This window comes from Bactrocera dorsalis, chromosome 3 (genome assembly GCF_023373825.1).
Source record: "Bactrocera dorsalis isolate Fly_Bdor chromosome 3, ASM2337382v1, whole genome shotgun sequence".
Lineage (NCBI taxonomy): Eukaryota > Metazoa > Arthropoda > Insecta > Diptera > Tephritidae > Bactrocera > Bactrocera dorsalis.
This window is the reverse complement of record NC_064305.1, coordinates 23,473,989-23,494,571: the sequence shown is the minus strand read 5'-3', so window position 1 is coordinate 23,494,571 and position 20,583 is coordinate 23,473,989. Positions and strand designations below refer to the sequence as shown.

The 20,583-nt window shown below is 36.0% G+C and overlaps 1 protein-coding gene across 1 annotated transcript in view; it reads right to left on the bottom strand.

Moving 5' to 3' along the window:
* LOC105228708 (uncharacterized) overlaps positions 1-7,605 on the bottom strand; it is a 142,265-nt gene extending 134,660 nt beyond the window's left edge. Inside the window, exon 1 of the mRNA XM_049453327.1 lies at positions 7,397-7,605. The gene's annotated coding sequence lies outside the window, so the exon portion shown is untranslated. The remainder of the gene's footprint in view (positions 1-7,396) is intronic.
* Between the last annotated feature and the right edge of the window lie 12,978 nt (positions 7,606-20,583).

The following is a 20,583-nucleotide window of genomic DNA, read 5'->3' as shown; positions in this document are numbered from 1 at the left end:
AAAATAAAAGTTCGATGAGAGAAAAAATTGAAGAGAACAACAATGTGGGGAATCTTATTTTTAAGCAGAGAATCATCACTGTAAAATGATTTTGTATTAATCCTATACTTCTTTTGTAATCCTAATAGAGGTTATCGGATCAGATCAACATCTATAATCACTAATTGACACTCTCTTTTATGACGCTAATTATTTACATATCTCCAGTTTCTCAGCTCAAACACCTGTGTCCGGCTTTCCCTTTTCTTATATTGTTTTCTCCAAGATCTCCTTTTTCTTTTTCTACTTCAGAGCTCAGAGATCTATAAAGTCTTTCTATGTAGCTATTTTTTCCTTTACTAAGTGTTTTCTTGTCTTCGCAAATATTTTTATATTTTTATTTTCCCTACCTATAAATGAGACTGTATATATAAAACATTACACCAAAATTGTCTTCTATGCAGCGGTTGTCCAAAATCGGTCCAAGTTCAAACAATAATCCTTACATTGTGTATTCGCTTGCTTTGACTAACATGATTTCCAGGAACTGCTCTAAGCCTAGACTTATAAAACGAGTAACTGTAGCATCTTCTATACATAACAAGAATATCGTGTCTCTACAGAACTTGTACAATAGATGTCTTTCTTCGCCATATACTTTATCGAAGTCAATAATCTACTCATATAGCAATTTATTTCAAGAACCTCATGCTTGCTCATACTATATATGTAAGTCCTTGCCACCGATGCGTTGAATAGTTATTTAGTAACTTCTTGAGTTCTTCCCATAGTGGCCAAATATTTTTCAAAATGCTTGTGGAATATCACGGAGGTCAAAAATATTATTAAAGGTCTCTGCTTCCGAAAACTATTTACAATAATGACCGAAGTGAGGAAGAACCGAAAGCGCAAACATAACAGATGAAATTTTCTAATCTCACCTTTTATTTCCGTGGGACCTTTCTTATCAAGCAATATCTCTAACCAAACGGAACAGATTTTACTGAAGATGCCTCAGCACCAAAACTAATGGAAGGGGAACACAAAAAGCATGTCGATTAGACCTATTCGCTCTATAAAATTAATAATAATGTAATTAGTCTCTACGATAAAAATTATCAATCGTATTCTTACAAAATATGTACATCCAACTAATGTATGTTTCGGGAGAGTGGAAGTAACAAAATAAAGAGGAGTCTCACATAGACTCTCACAGAGCTTTGAAGAGTCATTCATTATAAGTTCAGTCCACCTGTCTTCAGATTTTAATTCAAGAAATAAAGGCCAGAAGTTAGTTCAGAAATATTGTCTTGCTTCCTGATAATATGTACTTCTAATTTAAATACGATATGGTCTAAGGGACTCTCGACTACGTTTCAACTAAGGACAATAAATAGTAATAAAAATTGCTAAAGAGAAATTTGATTCTCACATAGACTCTCCCAGTGCTTGGGAACTGTCATTCATTAAAAGTTCAGATAAATCACTAGTCTTCTGATCTATTTCAAGTAAAAGAGAAACATAAATATTGTCTTGTTTTCTGACAATATTTTCCTTCAATTTAAATGACATATGGTGTGAGAGACTCACATAGACTCTACGTTTTTATTTCAACTAAATACAATAAATATTAATAATAATTACTAAAGAGTAATCTGGAAATCTAAGTATAGAGGGAGCATATAAATTATACACTCCAACGAAATTTTAAGTAGTATTTTCTGGAGAGGGCCATAAAAGTAGCAGTTGAAACCTTCTACTCCAGCACTCATCCCCAGTAATGGGTTAAACGACAATGAACCAATAATCGAGTTCAATATAGGAGAACAAGATGCGTAGTCACACATAACCGAAACAATAAAAGCAGCCATTGTTATAACTATTATACCGTATTGGCGAAGGAGTACACCACTAACCCACTTGCTATCAGTTTGTCAGCTCGTTAACTGCTTTAATTGCCTGCTCCTTGGCCAATATTTTTTATGTTATACGCCTGTAAAGTTTTCTGCTATTAAGTAGCGCAACTTCGACGCTCTTTTCACATTTTCACAATTCACTTTTTCTCTATCTCTCCGCCTATCTCTCTCTCCCACCACTGGCTCTCAGCGCCAGTGCTCACTTATTGTTTGCTTTATTGCAACTCTTCGGCGCTTTATTATCAATTGGGGCTTTGCAACAAATTTGCACAATGAAAAGCAGTAAAGAAATAAAATAACCACAGTAACAATAATAACAACAAGTTATAAGAGCAGCGTCAGATAACAAAGTCTGCAATTGACAGCGGTTACTCATGATTGGCGCAGATTTGCCACTCGCCAAACAGTTCGCATACTTTTGCATGCTACTGTGTGGGTTTAAATGTGTGAGTCTGAGTTTGTCCGTGTATCTTAAAAACGGACACTCGAGAAAAAGGTGAGTAGGGTGACAACGGCCAAGGAATAAAAAGGAGTAAGAGCGGCGTGCGGTCGGGATTCACGAGTGTCGCGCAATGAGCGTGGGAACATTTGTGTTCATGTGTGTTTGTATACATATGTATGTAAGTATAAATTAAGGCGGGTGTGGGGCCGTGATAACTAATAAGCATTTAATGAGCGTTTAACTCTTGAAATTCGTCACAGTTGGGTTGGCCGTTAACCAAAAACGATTTGATTTAGTGATATTCTCATTTTAAACTGTAAAAGACGAGTATGTGTGCATACTTAAGATGCGGTTATGTACATAATGGGAATTATATAGATGCATATATACATATATACATATATACTCCAATTTTTATAAATTTCTTGAAATCACGGAAAATATTTCTTTTAATTTTTTTTTATTTTGTATTTTTGAAATATATATAGTATATGTAGTAAGTATATAATAAAATAATTAATAAATATCCTAAATAAAAAATGTTATTTTAAACTATTAAATATTACGTTTACTAAAAAAAAAGAAAAACAAATTTAAATTCCAAAAAATTTATTAAATTTATAAAAAAATCTTTCATATGCAAAGTTTTTGTAAATTATTTTAAAAACCTTTTAATATTTCAACCTTGATTTAAAAAATATTTTTGTTTTTTAATTTGATTAGAGCGATTGCGTCCTCGAGAACAAAAGTGAGCTAGACAAAACTGCATAAAAAATTTACATTTTTTTGATATCAATTTTTTTATTCTAATATTAATATACATATAATTTCATATTGCTGTTCAAGTGATTTTAATAATTTCAAGTTTTTATATGTAGTTTTAATGAGCGTCTAAAATGAAGTAAAGTCAGCTGTAATATATATATCCTAATAATAGTTATATAGGGATTAAGTCAGGGTTTCGCCCATTTTTATCCATTTTATGCATAAATATAAACTGTTATGAGAAAAACAGGCCCTGTAATTTTTATGCAGTAAAAAGTCGCCCTACAGTTAGAAAATTTGTATATTAAGGGAAGTAAGGGAAGTATAGACCCGATTCAACTAATATTTGACATTCAGACATACTATTATCAGGAAAGAATTTTGTCTGAAAATCAATTATATATCTAAAACATTTACCGATATTTTCGGTCATAAGTCGACTATAGCCTCTGGGGTCCACATATTCGCTTAAACAGTTTTGAATCGATTTGGACAATTTTTGATCATCAGGTGGCACATAAAAGCTGCATTTCAAAGTAAACAGAATTAAAAAAAAAACGAACAAATGGGTATGTTCGGTAAAATCAATTTATTTTATTCAAAATAGTCTCCTTCTGCTTCAATATATTATAGCTTTTTAGCTCGTTGGCCGGTATGGCCGCCAGTATGCCGGTCCAAGCCTTTTGAATGGCCTCTAAGTCTGCATAACGCTTTACTTTCATGGGCAAATGAATTTTTCCCAAAAGAAAAAATCGCACGGTGCCAATTCAGGTGAATACGAGGAGTGGTTAATGGTGAAAATGTGAAAAGCGGCGATCGATGAGACGGTGCAACAAACGCCAACTTTCATCTTCGTGATATTCAGACCGAACACGTTGAATACGGCGCACCAAACGCTTCAAAACTCCTAGGTAGAATACCGCATTAACGTTTGGAACAAATTCTTTGTGGACACTACCCTTGGAATTATAAAAATATAAAAACAAATCAGCATTGTCTTCACTTTTGACTTCTCCATGCGCCATTTTTTGAGGTTCGGCTCGTCCCGTGTCTTCCATTCAGCACTCTGGCGTTTCATTTCGGGATCATATTGGAAACACCACGTTTCGTCACCAGTCACAATATTGTAAAGGAAGTTTTTGTCCTTTTTGACCTCTTTAAGCATGTCCTTTGAATGTAGGATTCTGAGCAATTTTTGGTCGTTAGTCAATTTGTGCGGAACAAACCGTGCACACACCTTTCGCAGGTTCAAATGTTCGGTCAAAATGCTATAAACCGATGCTGTGGAGATGTTTAATTTCATTTCCATGAATTTCAATGATAACTTCGGCTGATTATTGATGAATTCACGCACAGTTTCCATGGAATTTCCGGTGATCATGAATTTTGATTGGCCCAAATGTTGATCGTCATTTATGTCCTCACGACTATTTTGGAAACGTTGAAACCACTCGTGCACTCTGCTATAGGATAAGCAATCGTCGCCATAATTTGTTTCATCAATTGAAACGTTTCGGTAAAAGTTTTACTAATTTTAAAACAAAATTTAATGTTGGTTCTTTGTACGAAGTTCATTTTCGCACCGATAACACAAACATACTGACACTTAAAACGCAATAACTTCACTTACAATCAATGAAATGTCATGTCCCACTGGACAATCGATAAAGATAACAGATTCTAACGCACTAGTCGACATGTAGATGGCGACTCCAAGGGGCGCTTGATTCCTGTGTATTTTGGAACGCACCTTGTATATCAGGAAAAACTTTGCACAAATAGTGCCTTTGAGGTCTACCATCTCGGGTCTTTATATTGTCCAAATCGCTCTCATATATCGAAAAATTGGCCCCGTGCATGCGACTTGTAGACTCTTTATCGAAAATTTCGGTCTATGTGTGAGATATATACATAAATGAAATTTGATCAGAATCGTTTTCTGATAATAATATATATCTATGTCCAAAATTGGGTTAATAGAGTCAATACTTCCCTTATCCTCCATAGACCTAATATAAAGATTTTCGAACTTCCGACTGACTATACACCCCATATACATACATATATAGGTAGGCTAATATCTAAGATATCTTAATAAAGGTGACCGTGTTTTTCTAATAAGGGAGCATCTTTTTGTTCTAAATAAAATCGGCCTTGACTCTATATAACTAATATCAAGATTTTCGAATATCACGTTGACTTTACACCTCATAAGTTAGTCAAACTGTGTAATATGTTAATTTAGCGAAGAACGAATATTTTTCTCACTTGGTACTCTCTATATTATGTTCTTAGACATCTCTAAGAAAGTCTATCCAAGTATGAACTCTTAATTGTTACAGGAAAGTCCTCCGCCTAACAGGTTTCTAGTTTTTTCTTGTTATCAGATATAAAAATTCAAATCTTACTTTCAACTACTGGAAAAATATCTCGTTTCATAGATTTATTGGAAATTGAATGCTCTACAAACAAGTCTGTCACGAATTTTTCGTAAACCTTACCGTTTGAAAGATATTAATGGTTAAAGCTTGATTATTTTAAGGCAATTTTTTCTTATAAATTTTATAACTAAATGAAAAAACATTGTCCACAGAAAACTAACAGTTTTGTAGGAAATGTACTGGTCTTGTAATTTAAAAAAATATATTTATTTATTTATAGTAATATAGGAAAATGGAGCCTTGTGTAGAATCTCATTTAAGTGAGATCATGTGAGCGCCATTAACTTGGGAGTGGACAGAAACGATTCGTTTACATACTCGTATAGCTCAAGCAGTTTAAGACTTCCGTTATATGTGAGAAAGCGAAATATTCCTAACTAGGGATGTGCGCTAGATTTGGTACCCACTACGTAAAAAAAACATCCCCAATGGAAAAAAAAAGCCTTGGAAGCGCGTAAGCGGTGTCTACGACAAAAAAGAAAGAAACTAAAAGTTTTCGTATTAAAAATTATATCAAATAAGTATATAGAAATAGGTAGATATGTATGCATGGTATATATATATGATATATAATACAATGTCGATGATTATCTCGTAAACGTTTAAGTTAATCGAAAAATTTGTAGAACAGTTAATTTCCTACAAAACGAATTCCGATTTATAATATGATATAATAAGTAACTACAAAGTTTGCAACATCCAGAAGAAAGCATCGAATACCGAATAAAATATATAATACATAAATGATCAGAAAGATGAGCTGAGTCGATTTAGCGTGTCCTACCGTCAGTCTGTATATACTAGTATCTCAGTTTTTAAAAAATAGCTCTGAAATTTTACACACATCCGTTCCCCCTCGAATCAAAAATTATTCGGAATAAGTTCTGATATTAAAATCATATATTTCTTGTGATAAATTGTTTTTGTATTTGAATTGTTTGACAAAAAAGAACTTTGAGAATAAATAATTTGATTTATATTTTAAAATCAAATTTAAATAATTAAAATATAACTATAGAAATATAAATATTTTAAATCACATTTTAATAATTTTGGGAAATATTTTTATTTTAAAATCGTGTTCCAAGTTATATACAAATTCTCATTAAACGTCCTTTCACAACATTCGAATTTTAAAAGTTTTTAATAAATATTTAAGTTACAATTTTAACTTCATTGATCACTAGATATTAATAATTCCATTATTATTAAATAATTTTTTTTATTTCACTAAAATTTTAATTCTTTTCAACATTTTGTTCAAGTAATTAACATTTTCAACAAAATCTTTATCATTTTGGCTCGTGTAAGTTGATTTAAGTAGCCAAATACATATATATACATATATGTATATATTAAATATATGCGTACATACACACATAAATGTAAATATGCACTTTATCTATCAGAATTTAAATAATTTGTAAGGATAATTTCACATAATTTGTTAAAATTGTTTATAACTGTATTTTTTTATAATATATGTATGTAAGCGCATATTTGAGTTTTAAATTTTTTCATATTTTTTTTTTTTTGTTTTTTTAACAGCATGTTTTTCGTAGTTATTTTATTTCTTATATTTTCACAAACAAAATATATTTGTTACTTAATAAAGTGCTCGTGAAAAAGTATCCACACTCTTTAAATCATACCGACACATTGTCACTGTTTGCCCTTGTTTTTGTTGTTGTTTTCTAGCTCCACTAGGATTTTGCAAAATTCACCTTTTATGTCATACACTTTTACACACAAATACCAGCGCAAAGTTGCACACATATAAACACATCATATAGGCATATACATATGTATATCCGAATGTATGGGTATTCACAAACACTCGCACCACCACCCACCTACAATTAGACAAGTATCTGCTGTAGTTATATACCGTTACACAAATTTCCGTCGAAAAGCACGCACAATTATCATTTTAAAGCGTCTGTATTTGCGAACATTTCAAAAGCAACTGAATTCAAAATTCATCTCGCTCCGCCAGCAGCAACAGCAACAGCAATGGCAACGGCAGTAGCAGCTGCTGCAGAGACAACCGACCAGACAGCGAGCGTACACCAACAATCGTCACCCACTATCCGGTTATCAGGCGAAAAATAATAAGCAATAACAAAAACAATACGCAAGCAACAGCTTATTGCTAACGTTTGTTGCAAGTACATGAACACTCTCCAGTTCGGGCCATTGTGCAACGATTCGTGTTCGCGTATTCGCTTTCTGGCGCTCGGCCACAGCAGTCGGCCAAAACGTACAGCACTTGAGTCGTTAGTGTGGCTACTGTGTTAAGTAGCAACAAAGAGAGCACTGAGCGTTGAGCACACAAACAATAAGTGTGTGCTTTGCCTTTTTCCGCAAGAAAAGCAAACAAAAAATGCGCTTCCTTTTTCCGAATGCACAGGCTACCGGATGCAGGCTGAGCGGAAATGTCTGCGAGATTAGCTGTGATTTTACTATTGAGAGCGCGAAAATATGTGCTCTTGCTCGCACTCTCTCAAAGGCTGTAATGTGTTCTCTGCTTGGCTTGCGACAGGGTTTTATTTTTCATGACGTGTTACTACAAAATTTCTTTAAATGACACTTGATGCTGTTACTTAATTTTACTGACACTTTCTTTTAGTTTGCGAACACCCACACTCTAGTTCATTTTCGTTATTCCAATTCAGATATACTCATATTATTTTCCGTTGCTGCTCACTGTCGCTCTCAAAAGCCATTTAAGTGCACTCAGTTCGGCAGTGGGCGGATACCTGTCATTACAGCATTCCCATTGAGAAAACCACTGTAATAAGACGGATGGACCAATAAAACATATGTTCAATATAAATGTCTGTTACTAGAGAGTTTGTACTTCAGAGTTTAAACGATTCATGTCTCATACAATACGGATTCCAAAGAAACAGTTCAATAATTGATCCAATAAAAAGGCTATCGGATATCACAGAAAAGCTATGGAAGGAAGTATGATTCCAAAGAATAATACATCTCCAATCGGACCTATTGACCTCATATCAAGAGCTCTAATTAAAGCAATGAAAAAGGAGTGGTTGATGAACCAGGAGTAATATAATTATGTAAAAGTCGGACCAACCGATTAAAACTTTTCCTAGTGAAGAAATGCCTAACAGCGGACTATAGGACGCGGTGTTCAGGGTTTAATACGTAGCTGAACCCAATTTTCGACGGTTTTCAAGCATAAATCTGCATAAAGATGCAGTTATCATTGAGCGGTAGTGATTCCCATTCACAATAACGTGCTGGTCTTAATCATCATGGAAGAAGTACGGCCAATGAGGCCGCCGACACATCAAGCAAAACAAAAATTATGGGTCGTGTATTGAAAATATGTGTTGACCGCACGCCAATGCCAAAATCGGTTTGCAAAATTTAGTTCCGCCACTGCCGAAAAGGATTCTTGAGGACTCTTTAAGCCGATGTAGATAAAATAATGTCTTTGCTCGATGCAAGTCATCGAATAACAACTTGAGCGATTGCTAAATGATTAAATTTGTCTAACGGGACCATTCGTGTTCTCGAAACAACTAGAATTGCTTATCAATAGTCAAAGAAGTGATCCGCATTTTTACTAGCGACGAAACGTGGGTTGTTTACAAGATCATAAAGCACAAGGGGTCATGATCTTAAAATGTGAACCAGATCAAACCACTTCAACTGAAACTGAAAATGTCATAATTTATCAATAAAATAGGTATAGTGTTCCGCAAGGATAATGAAAGGCCTCATGCAAGTTTGATAAATCGCTAAAAGTTTTTGGAGCTTGAATGGGATGTGCTACCTAACGTACCATATTCTCCAGACTTGGCACCTTCGGAGTATTTCTTGTTTCAGTCTCTGTAAAATTGTTTGGACGAGACGTCAAAACCACTTGGACAAGTTTATTGCCTACAAAGAATAAAATTCCCAAATCTTCCTCGAAAAATGGCGGAAGAAATTGAATCTAAATAGAGAATATATGCAAGTGATTTCATAAAACGTTTTATACAATAAAAAAATCGTATTCTGATGCATTAAAAGTCGAAATTACTTAATGAACGGCCCAGTATTATTAAGAAATTTTGAAAGTGAGAGAGAGAGAGAGAGAGACACACACAGAGAGTGCTGGATATATTGAAAAAGAGCGGTATGTTAAAAGGCAATTTTAGTTGCAATACCGTCGCTATAAATTTCTGTGAGCAGCGTTCTTTATAAGCGCTGAGCGAGTGTGGGTGTTCAGTTTGTGAGTTTAACATAAACATCCGCTCTCCTGATTTTTTTATATTTCCCAATTATTTTCTAGGATTAGCTTTTATTCCTCTATGTATGCTTTCGTATATTTTGATAAACGGTAAACTGAATTGCAGCTGGAGTGGAAGGAGAGCGATAAAGCTCCCTGAATTTAACCTATCAAAGTCAAAAGGACACTTTGTTGGGATTAACAGTGTTGCCTTACAAAGCCTTTTCTTGCCTCACTTCATATTTTTATTGCTGATTGTTAAGGGGTGCAATGAGAGCATAAGAAGAGACATTATATATCATGTATGTGACACTTACAATAATTTATATATATTAATTTTCATATATATTTCTTTTAAGTAAAATTTCCATTAAACAAAATATTTTACCCACAAATGAGTAAATTTTTCGGAATTTTATTTCATTCATTATTTTGCAGACAACCCATAACGCGCTCCACTGCTTAACAGCTTGAGCGCTTTCACAAAAGCTTGCTTTCTACGCTCCCGCTCTCTCGCCAGCAACTAGCTCGTGTTTCGCACGCTGTCAGCATTGACATTGATTCCTTGTGCTGCATTTTTTACCGTTTTCTTTGTTATTACTTGACTCTTGTTATTATTGTTGTTGTTATCTAGCGTTTTCACTTTGAACTCTCAATCGGCAGGCAATCAGCCCAAGCTTGGTCGTGACAGACCAGACAATCACGACCTCAGCAAAGCTGCTCAACATTGTTGCTGTCTCATCAGCTGTTATTGTTGTTGTTGTTGTTAATGATGCTGTTATTGCTGTTCGGAGGCTGCTTGTACATACTATTGCCCTTGCACTTTCGTATGCTCGCTTCTCTACACTCTTCGGCAGCATGTTGTTGCCCTTCCCTAGTGTACATTTACATATACATACATATATGTACATATATATGTGTGCATGTTTTGTTGTTGGTTCTAGGACATCCCATTTAATCAACCTTGCAGTGAAATGCGGATTTATCGAATACATGTTTATGGTTGTCTCTATAATTGTGTGTGTGTGTGTGTGTGTGTGGAAAAGTGCGACCTACAAACCCTAACCATTTCCACAGTGTCGTAATGCTTTTAACAGCTCGTGTGTGTGTGTGTGTATCATGGGTGTGTATAAATGGCGGGCGGGCTTCTGCAGATGTTCAGATTTTTAGCTGCGAATGACATAGTTGCTTTAGCACAGACACGATTTCCACAAAACACCGCCATGCTACCACTGCACGAGTTGATATGTGCCAAGCCATGAAAATTTAAAATATTTTAAGTTTATAATTTTTTGGCAGCGGAAGATGGACATTCAAAACAATCACATTTTAAAGTACATACTTTATATTTCCCAGCTTGGACGTCATAAAGAAATATTTCTCGCCCCTATTGGCAAGAAGCTGGGACGGTCAATTTTCACAAGCGTCTCTTGAGACGAAATTTTCACCAGCAAAATCATTTGTCATAGACAGAAACAGGCAGTAATCACCTGGTTATTGGTCTGGACTATAAGCTGGATACATAAGAACCTACCTACCAAGCTCAAGGAGCTTATGGCAAATCACTATCCATGTGTGTGGAACACAATTCTTGTCCTATTGGCCAAAGCTGGTTGCTTTCGTGCAATTGCTTCCTGCAGACTGTCCAATTGTTAGTAGTATATGTAGAACCGAAATAAAAGTTTGACTTTATGGGAGAAGCTCATAGTAGATCATTGCGTGACAAACCTGGCTTAGCCATAAAACTTAAACTTACCGATTCAAACGAGGTTAGATCACCGAAAGTACAGCCCATCGTCGAATAAAACCCGTGTCAATTCCGGTAATATAGAACCGGTTGTTGGAGGATGGAGTCATGTGTAGAACTGCACGTAAGTGAGGAAAGTTCTCTGATCGCCAATCGCTTGGGAGTGGCTAGAAACGATTCTTTTACATATGGCTCAAGCAGCTCCCGACTTCTGGTCTTTGACCAAGTATCCTAAGAATATCTGTTTGAAGGCGAGCTAAAGTGAGAAGACGAAACATCCCCTCCGCAAGATTGTATGCTAGGTTTGGGACCCGTCACGTAAAAAATGCACCCAATGAAAAAGATCAACAAGCCTCGGATGAGTGACCCCCCCTTTTGATACCCGCCGGGGGAAGCAGAGGAGGAGGAAGACCTTCACTCCACTGGAAGGACCAGGTGGAGAAGGACCTGGCTTCGCTTGGAATATCCAATTGGCGTCACGTAGCGAAAAGAAGAAACGACTAGCGCTGTTGTTAACTCGGCTATAATCGGGTAAGCTGTGTCTACGTCAATAAAGAAGAAGAAGAACAAGTTGTTGTGCGAATTGCTGGCTTAGCCATCAATTGCTCCGGTTTACTGCAATTTTTCCATCATTTTCATTTGACGTTATACATTGAAAATAATGTTTTTGAGCGATGAAGCTCATTTCAAGTTGTCAGCCGGCTATAATGAGAACAATTTACATATTTTGGAAATATAAAATAAATTCGGAATCCATATGCATGCATAAACGATAAACGAAAGTTCTGAAATTTGTATCGATGATTTATCCGTCTATCCACAAAAAAGTAAACAAAAGCGCGCTGGGCGACAGCTTTCAAAAGGAAGCGAGCACGCCATCTCGACTTTCATTAAGCGCTACCATTTTTCGGACTATCAACGAGTTCAAAAGGAACACCAATGCCGTAATCATCAGCAGGAAAAATCAGCAATAATATTTTTTTTTTTTATTTCCTCCATGGTCTTTTGAGCCAACCGAGTTATCTGCCCTTTGAAAGAAATCAGTTCTTCAGATTTGAATCTACTTACATTGGTATGCTTGGATATTAGGTGAAAGTATTTTTTTACTTAGATAAAAAGCTCAGATATCCTACATACAATGAAAATGGATTACCAGTAATATCACTTTGATGATAGTTCAGTTAAAATACAGGTAATTTTGGCCAGAACTCTACTATCACTAGACCAAATGGAATTGGAATGAGTGTTTTATTCTACTCTCGGTGTAGGCCACATGGATGTTGAAAATGGTATGTATAACCTTTTAGGTGGAAACAGCTTTGAGCAAGAAGCTTTCCTACCAAAAATCCTACAAATTTCATATTTGAAAGGTATGTGCAAATGAGTTTATGTGCTCAAACGTATTATGATTTTTTTTTGGGGCAGGAAATATTCAAATTCCCTGATTGGTATTGATTAGTGTCTATTTAGAAGTAGGAAGATAGAGGAATATGTGGCGTATTTTCTTTGTATTTCACTTCAAATTCGGTAGTTTGATCTTTGAAGTTGTTTCATTTTTATAGCGATCCACATTCTCCAAGCCAATTGCTGATATTTTGGATCCTTATCAGAAGTATGTTTGTCTTGCTACATCCGAAGTTCTCTAGTAATTTTTTCGTTGAATCGTTCGCTTTTTTACGAACTCCCCTGCTCCAAAGTATTAAATGTTGATGGCAAGAGAAAAGCAGTATTTCTCCCACGTTTGAACAATTAAGAGAAAATTTTGATGAAGTAAGGCAGTAATGATTCCATATTAACATGACGCTTAAATATCGAACGGTAATTCTTCAAGAAGCCATACGCTGATATCCCAGCGAATACTCGGATTATACCAACATTAAAACACTAAACAACTAGCTCATAGTCTTGAGTACTATCGCTGAAACAGCATATGTACCGACTCACTGCAAATATAATGGTACTTAAATCTTTAAAGAGCATTACGCCTTTGCTTTACTCTCTCGTTATAGTCATCCATTGAGGGCTTAACTTTGTCTATTTTAATTTGTTACACCATTTGTTTTTATACTACTGTTTATACCTAGATATATGTATACTTATAAATATGTAGTACGTATGTTAAGCATTTTTTGTTTTTGTAAATTTGCTATGGCAACGTCACTTAATTGTTGTTGTTGTGCGTCATAAATGTATTGGTATGGCAGCAACTGAAGTGAGGCACGCGGTAGTGGCGTACCTGCCCTACCACACTGCGATGATAGTTGTTGTTTTGCTTTTGTTTTTGTAAGTTCAGTGTAGCTTGCACACATACACATACAATATACACATGCATATATACTTGTGAGAACACTCCAACTTACTGCAAGAAGTCCTCAAATTAGCAGCTGTTTTGCAATCACTCTCAGCAATTTTTGCTCTCATTCTCTGTCGCGTTCGCATATTTTGCGTGAGAGTGCTGCTACTACTCCGTTATACACATGTAGAAATATATGTATGTATTGAAATATATAAAATGGCTCGCACATATATTTTGAAGTTTGCAAGGTTATGAATGAAAAGCTTTCCGGGAAGCTTATTTCACACATACTCACATACAGACGAATACTGTATATCTAGGGTTGTTTACGTACAAATTTCCATACATAAATATGGGAATAAGCGCATGTTTTTTTAATTACCTACAAATCCACCCACACGCTTTATGCCATAGCATTTTACACACACAAACATACGTGTCTATGTACATATGTACAATGCATAAATTCTGCTTGTGTGCACCGGTTTTGCTTGCGGAGGGCGGAGGTGTTCAACATTTTTTTTTACCCATACAAATTCACACACACACACACTTAGTTGCACTGATCAATATTTATCAGGATATTGCGCTGCAGCTAAAGCTTGTTGGTCAGTTCCTAGCACGGAAATAATTCACATATATGTAGATTTGCATAAATTGCACTCGTGTGCTTAATTCAATACATGGACACAGACTGGCATAAAACATAGACATATACATATATATTGTATGTAGAATAAAGCAAAAAATATGCTATACATCTTTGCATACATATACGTACAAACTTTATGCCCACATACATATATACATACATCAACATGCACATTGTCCCACACAGCATTTATGACCTCAGCAGTTTGCAATTCCCTTTTGCTGACGTCGTACGTCGGTCAAACCTTCGTAAGTTCAATGGAAAGGCTTCGATGCAGGAACATAGCAGCAGGAACAACACAACTAGAGCAATACAGTATACACATGCATACAAACATATGCATATATATAGATCAAATTGGTAGCTTAAATCTTCTGTTAGCCGCTTTGAAGTGCTGCATTGTACAGTGGATTACAGCTACTGTTGAAGCATATATTTGCCTGTATATATTGTAAGTATGTATTTATAAAATATTTTAATATTTCCAATAAATAGTAAGCAGCTTCAAGCTGTTCAAACAACGCAAATATCTTGTTTGCAGGTTGTAAAAGTTTAATAAATGTACACAGCACATACTATAATATTTATAATTCAACGAAGGTAAAACAGGGCGTATGAGTAACTTTTTATACTCTTGCATATAAATAATAGTTTTGTTCACCTAACAAAACGTATCACCTAAAACTAATCGAGATACATATAAGGTTATATATATATAAATTATCAGGATGACGAGACGAGTTGAAATTCGGGTGACTGTCCGTCCGTCCGTTCGTGCAAGCTGTAACTTGACTAAAAATTGAGATAATTTGATGAAACTTGGTATGCGCATTCCTTGGCAAAAAAAGACGAGTTCGTAGATATGCGTAATCGGACACTGTCACGCCCATTAAACGCTATTAATCGAAAACCTATGAAGAACTATAACTAAGCCCTGAATTATCGCAGTGGCGAGGGTCGCCTATTTGCAAAAAATGTAAAAAAATGGGGGCTTAGTCCAGCTCTCTAATAAGTTTAATGTATGGAATATATCTCGCAATGATACAATTATGTGTATTCTCTCGCGTGAGGAGAGTTTTCTGATAGCTATTCACTTGGGAGTGGCCCGAAAAGACAAGCAATCAAGGATTGCGATTTGAGGACATGCAACTTGGATATCTGGTCCCTTAATTGGGAAGTTGCCGTCGCCCGTCGCCGAGTCCTGGCATTCCCCCAGTGGATGAACGTTTAGCATCCTGATCAAAGCGAAGTTCTGCATCATATCAATGATTTGGCAGAACGGTCGGGAAATTCAGCCTCAATGAGGAAGCATCCCCAAATGGTTTGAGGCTGATCGACTTCGCCAAGGTTATCTGTAGTACTAGATTCCAGCATAAGAAAATTCATCAAGCGACCTGACTGTCTCCGAATCGAAAAGCCGCCAACTACGCATATGCAGACAAAAAAGGGAGAGGCCGAAATGCGTGAGTATGAAGAGCTTGACAAGCTGGCCGACAGTGGTAATGCTCGAAAATTCTACGAAAAAATGCGGTGACTAACAGAAGATTTCAATACCGGAGCATAATCTTGTAGATCTAGTGAGCGATGGCCAGAGCATACTAAAATTATGGAGAGAACACTTCTTCTGCCTTCTGAATGGCAGTGAAAGTACAACGCCAGGAGATGGCGAACCCGATTCCCCAATCGATGACGATGGAGCAGACGTTCCATTGCCCGACCATAAGGAAGGTCGAATTGCAATTACCCGTCTGAACAACAAAGCGGCAGGCCGATGGAATGCCAGCCGAGCTATTCAAACACGGCTACGAAGAACTAATAAGGAGCTTGCATCAGCTTCTTTATAGATTATGGTCGGACGAAAGCATGCCCAACGATTGGAATTTAAGTGTGCTCTGTCCAATCTACAAAAAGAGAGACCCCACAATCTGCGTCAACTACCGTGGAATAAGCCTCCTCAACATCTCATATAAGGTTCTATCGAGCGTATTGTGTAAAAGATTAAAGCCCACCGTGAACAAACTGATTCTAACTTATCAGTGTGGCTTTAGACCTGGAAAATCAAAAGCTGTCCAGATATTTACCATGCGCCACGCACCACCTCTTCTTCGATTTCAAAGCTACCTTTAACAGTACGAAAAGGAGCTGCCTTTATGCCACGACGTCTGAATTTGGTATCCACGAAAAACTAATACGGCTGTGTAAACTGATTTTAAGCAATACCAAAAGCACCGTCTTGGGAAGGACCTCTCCCAGCCGTTCGATATCAAATGAGGTTTTAAATAAGGCGAATCCCTTTCGTACGACTTCTTCAATCTACTCTACGAGAAAATAATTCGAACTGCAGAGCTGAATCGAGGAGGAATAATATTTTATAAGAGTGTACAGATGCTGGCATTGGCCTCAACAACCGCGCCGTTAGTTCTACTTTCTCCAGAATGGATAAGAAAACGAAGCAAATGGCTATGGTAGTGAACGAGGGCAATACGAAATATCCCCTGTCATCTAACAAACAATCGTCACACTCGCGACTAGGATCCCATGTTACTGTTGACAGTCATAACTTTGAAGTCGTAGACAATTTCGTCTATCTTAAAACTAGTATTAACAGCAACCACAATGTCAGCCTCGAAATTCAACGCAAACTCTCGCCAATATGTCCGAAGTCTATATAAGTCACTCATTATTTCCGTCCTGCAGTCCTACATCTGACGTCACGAGTTTTCGAGAGCAAGGTTCTGCGGAAGATTTATGGTTGTTTGCGCGTTAGCCACGGCGAATATCGCATTTGATGGAACGATGAGCTGTATGAGATATATGACGAGATTGGCATAGTGCTGCGAACTCAAAGAAAGCGGCTACGCTGGCTAGGTCATAACGTGTGAATGTACGAAAACACTCCAGCTCTGAAAGTATTCGACACAGTACCCCCACTTTAGGTGAAAACACATATCGCACGACCCACTCGACCGTTTTCAACAAAATTAACTACTATTATTAATGTGTGAAATATACAGTTGAAACTCAGAGGGAGATTTTCTGATTTTTGTATATCGGTGCCCCCATATACCTAATATAAAGATTTTCGAAATCCTGGGTGACTTTATACATCATATATTGGCCAATATTTGAGTTATCTTAATGAAATTGAGAGAGCGTGTTTTTCTTATAACGGTGCATATTTGTGCTTAGAATATATCAAATGGGGTAAAAACTTTCCCAAGACTCCATATAACCAACAAGCCTTATGTACCTGAAATTACTAACCCGGCTTTAATTCTTGCCAGATGAAAGTGTACGAAATGGGTTAAAATTAAATAAATAAGAAAAAATGTTCAGTTAGGTTGCACCGAAACTATAATAGCCTTCACAAATACAAAAGATTCCATACAAAACTTTGATCAGTCATGGTTGCGATCATTCAGTTTGTATGGTAGCTATTTACTATAGGACCGACATTGACGCGTCCGACAAATGAGCAGACTTTTGAAAAGAAATGTTATTAGCAATCTACTTCTGATTTCAAGAAAATTTCTTCCCAGCAAGTATTCTTTTTAGATCTGAGAAAAGCAAATAGTTGCTGAGGGCCAGATCTGAAGAATTAGGTGGATACGAAATAGTTCGAAGTGCAATTCATGGATTTGTGCAATGGTTTTTACTGCCTTGAGACATCATTCATTGATTTGTTGAAACAGCACATTCGTTTTTTTTTTTTCAAATGCGGCCATTTTTTTGGCAATTTCGTCCTTCAAACGATCTAATGACGCTATATGATAGTCGCGGTTGGTTGTCCTTCCTTTTTCAAGGTAGTCAATAAAAACAATTCTATGTGCAATTGCCAGCCGACTGTTGCGTTTTATCACTCTTTGAAGTGGGTTTATCACGTGCAGCCCACTCGGATGAATGTCGTTTGGACTTCGGAGCGAAATGATGGTGCCATGTTTCATTCATTATCACATATCGATGCAAACACTCGGCGTTATTACGCTTTAACATCTCCACACACTGCTTCGAGTTATCAATTCGTCGTTCTTTAATATCAAATTTTCGGGAATGACATGATGTATACGTTTAGTTGATAATTTTGAAGTACTTGCTTTATTCAAAAAACTCCACTTTACGTTCATCCAAAACTATTTTGTTGACTTTTTTGTTGATTTTCCTGGGAAAGTGTCCGGAAGCTCGTCATCAAACTAAGTTTTTTCTTCATCTGTTCTTTGTCCCTTCAAAAAACAATAATTTATCAATACGCGAATTCAATTCTAGTAGCGCATTTTCCGTTGACCTGTCAAAAGAAATGAATCAATAAATTTTTTTGTGAATTTTTAGCCAAAAATAGTACTTTAACGATGGCCCAACTTTCATTCCAGACATGGTTACGTGCGACTTTTTCTTACATCCAAAAATAAAGAGAACATTAAACTGCCATCGTTTCACAAGCATTAAAAGCTGAAATTTATCCCAAAACCGAGTTCGATGATTGAAAGCAGCTCTGCCGTCAGTACATAAATAATATCGAATGGGGACTACTTTGAATGCGACCACATTAATGTGGACAAAGTAATATTTTTTTAACTCTAAATTCTCGACATTGTTTGAAAACACTTCATATATAAATTGGTCAGTTTATGAAACCATAAATATATTGAGTGTGGACAATTATTTCCTTTTAAGAAAGTATCATTGGTATGTCTTAATTAACAAAATCCTGTAACCCAAAACAATTTTTGTATTAAACCGAGAGAGTAAAGCCTTACTTGGCTTATTACACTTGTAAACGCATGCTTAAGGTATGTTTTGGAACCAGTCCGAAAAACCAACCACTTTGATTGTAAACCAGAAAATTTTAGAATATGGGAATTTAAACGAACGATAATATTTCAATGACCCGAACGGGAAGAATATTTTTGTAATGACATTATATCCTTGTACCAAATTTGATAAATCTGGTCAATACTTTTCTTAGCTACCATCTACTTAATATAAATATTTTCCAACTTTCGGTTGACTTTATATCGCATCTGTTGGGAAATTTTAACAAAATTCAGAAAGAATCTATATCTGCTAATAGTATACCTTCTTAGCCTGTGATTACAATTAATGGATGCAATACTTTCTACTTTTAATTAAAATATATACGAAACTCCCATATATCAACTTACCTTGCAAGAGTACAAAATGATCGGTGACACCCGTACTTAGCCCTTTCTTACTTGTTATACCCTGAACAGAGTATATTAAGTTTGTCACGATGTTTGTAACACCCAGAGCTGAGTCAATTTAGCCATGTCCGTCTGTCTGTCTGTCTATCTGTCTGTATATATACGAACTAGTCCCTCAGTTTTTAAGATTTCATTTTGAAATTTTACAAACGTCATTTTGTCTTCAAGAAGCTGCTCATTTGTCGGAATTGCTGATATAAGTAGGAGCACTATAACACATAGCTGCCATACAAACAGAACGATCGGAATCAAGTTCTTGTATGGAAAACTTTGACATTTGACAATGTATCTTCACCAAATTTGGTATAGATTATTTTCTAGAGCAACAATGTAATTTCCGAAGAAATTGTTCAGATCGAATTACTATAGCATATAGCTGCCATACAAACTGAACAGATAGTTACTAACAGAAATGCACCTGTGAAGGGTATTTAGCTTCGGTGCAACCGAAGTTAATGTTTTTTCTTGTTTTTATTTAATATATTAAGGAACAAACAATTTTGCGACGTCGAACCGAAATAAAACCCTAATTTGCATTCAAGAATTCCCTTGTCAAAATATCAGTTTTTCTTAAAAAGTCAGTACGTGAAAAACTTTCAATCTTTAAACCAATAAAAATATTAATTTTAAGTTTCTCTCGTTATGCGACGCTTCATCCATTCATTTGCCGTACGCTGATCGTTTACTATTCCCACCGAATCAATTTGCGTAAGTTATAAAAGGTATGTGCGCTCGCTAAGCCGAGACACATACTCCGCGCCAAGCACATAAAAGCTTTTGCATGTACAAAAACAGCTGTTTCTTATCACAGTGCTCAGCGCTCACTAACTCAACCGAAGAGAACTCCTCACCACTAGCGATCTTATACAAAAACTTAATTTGC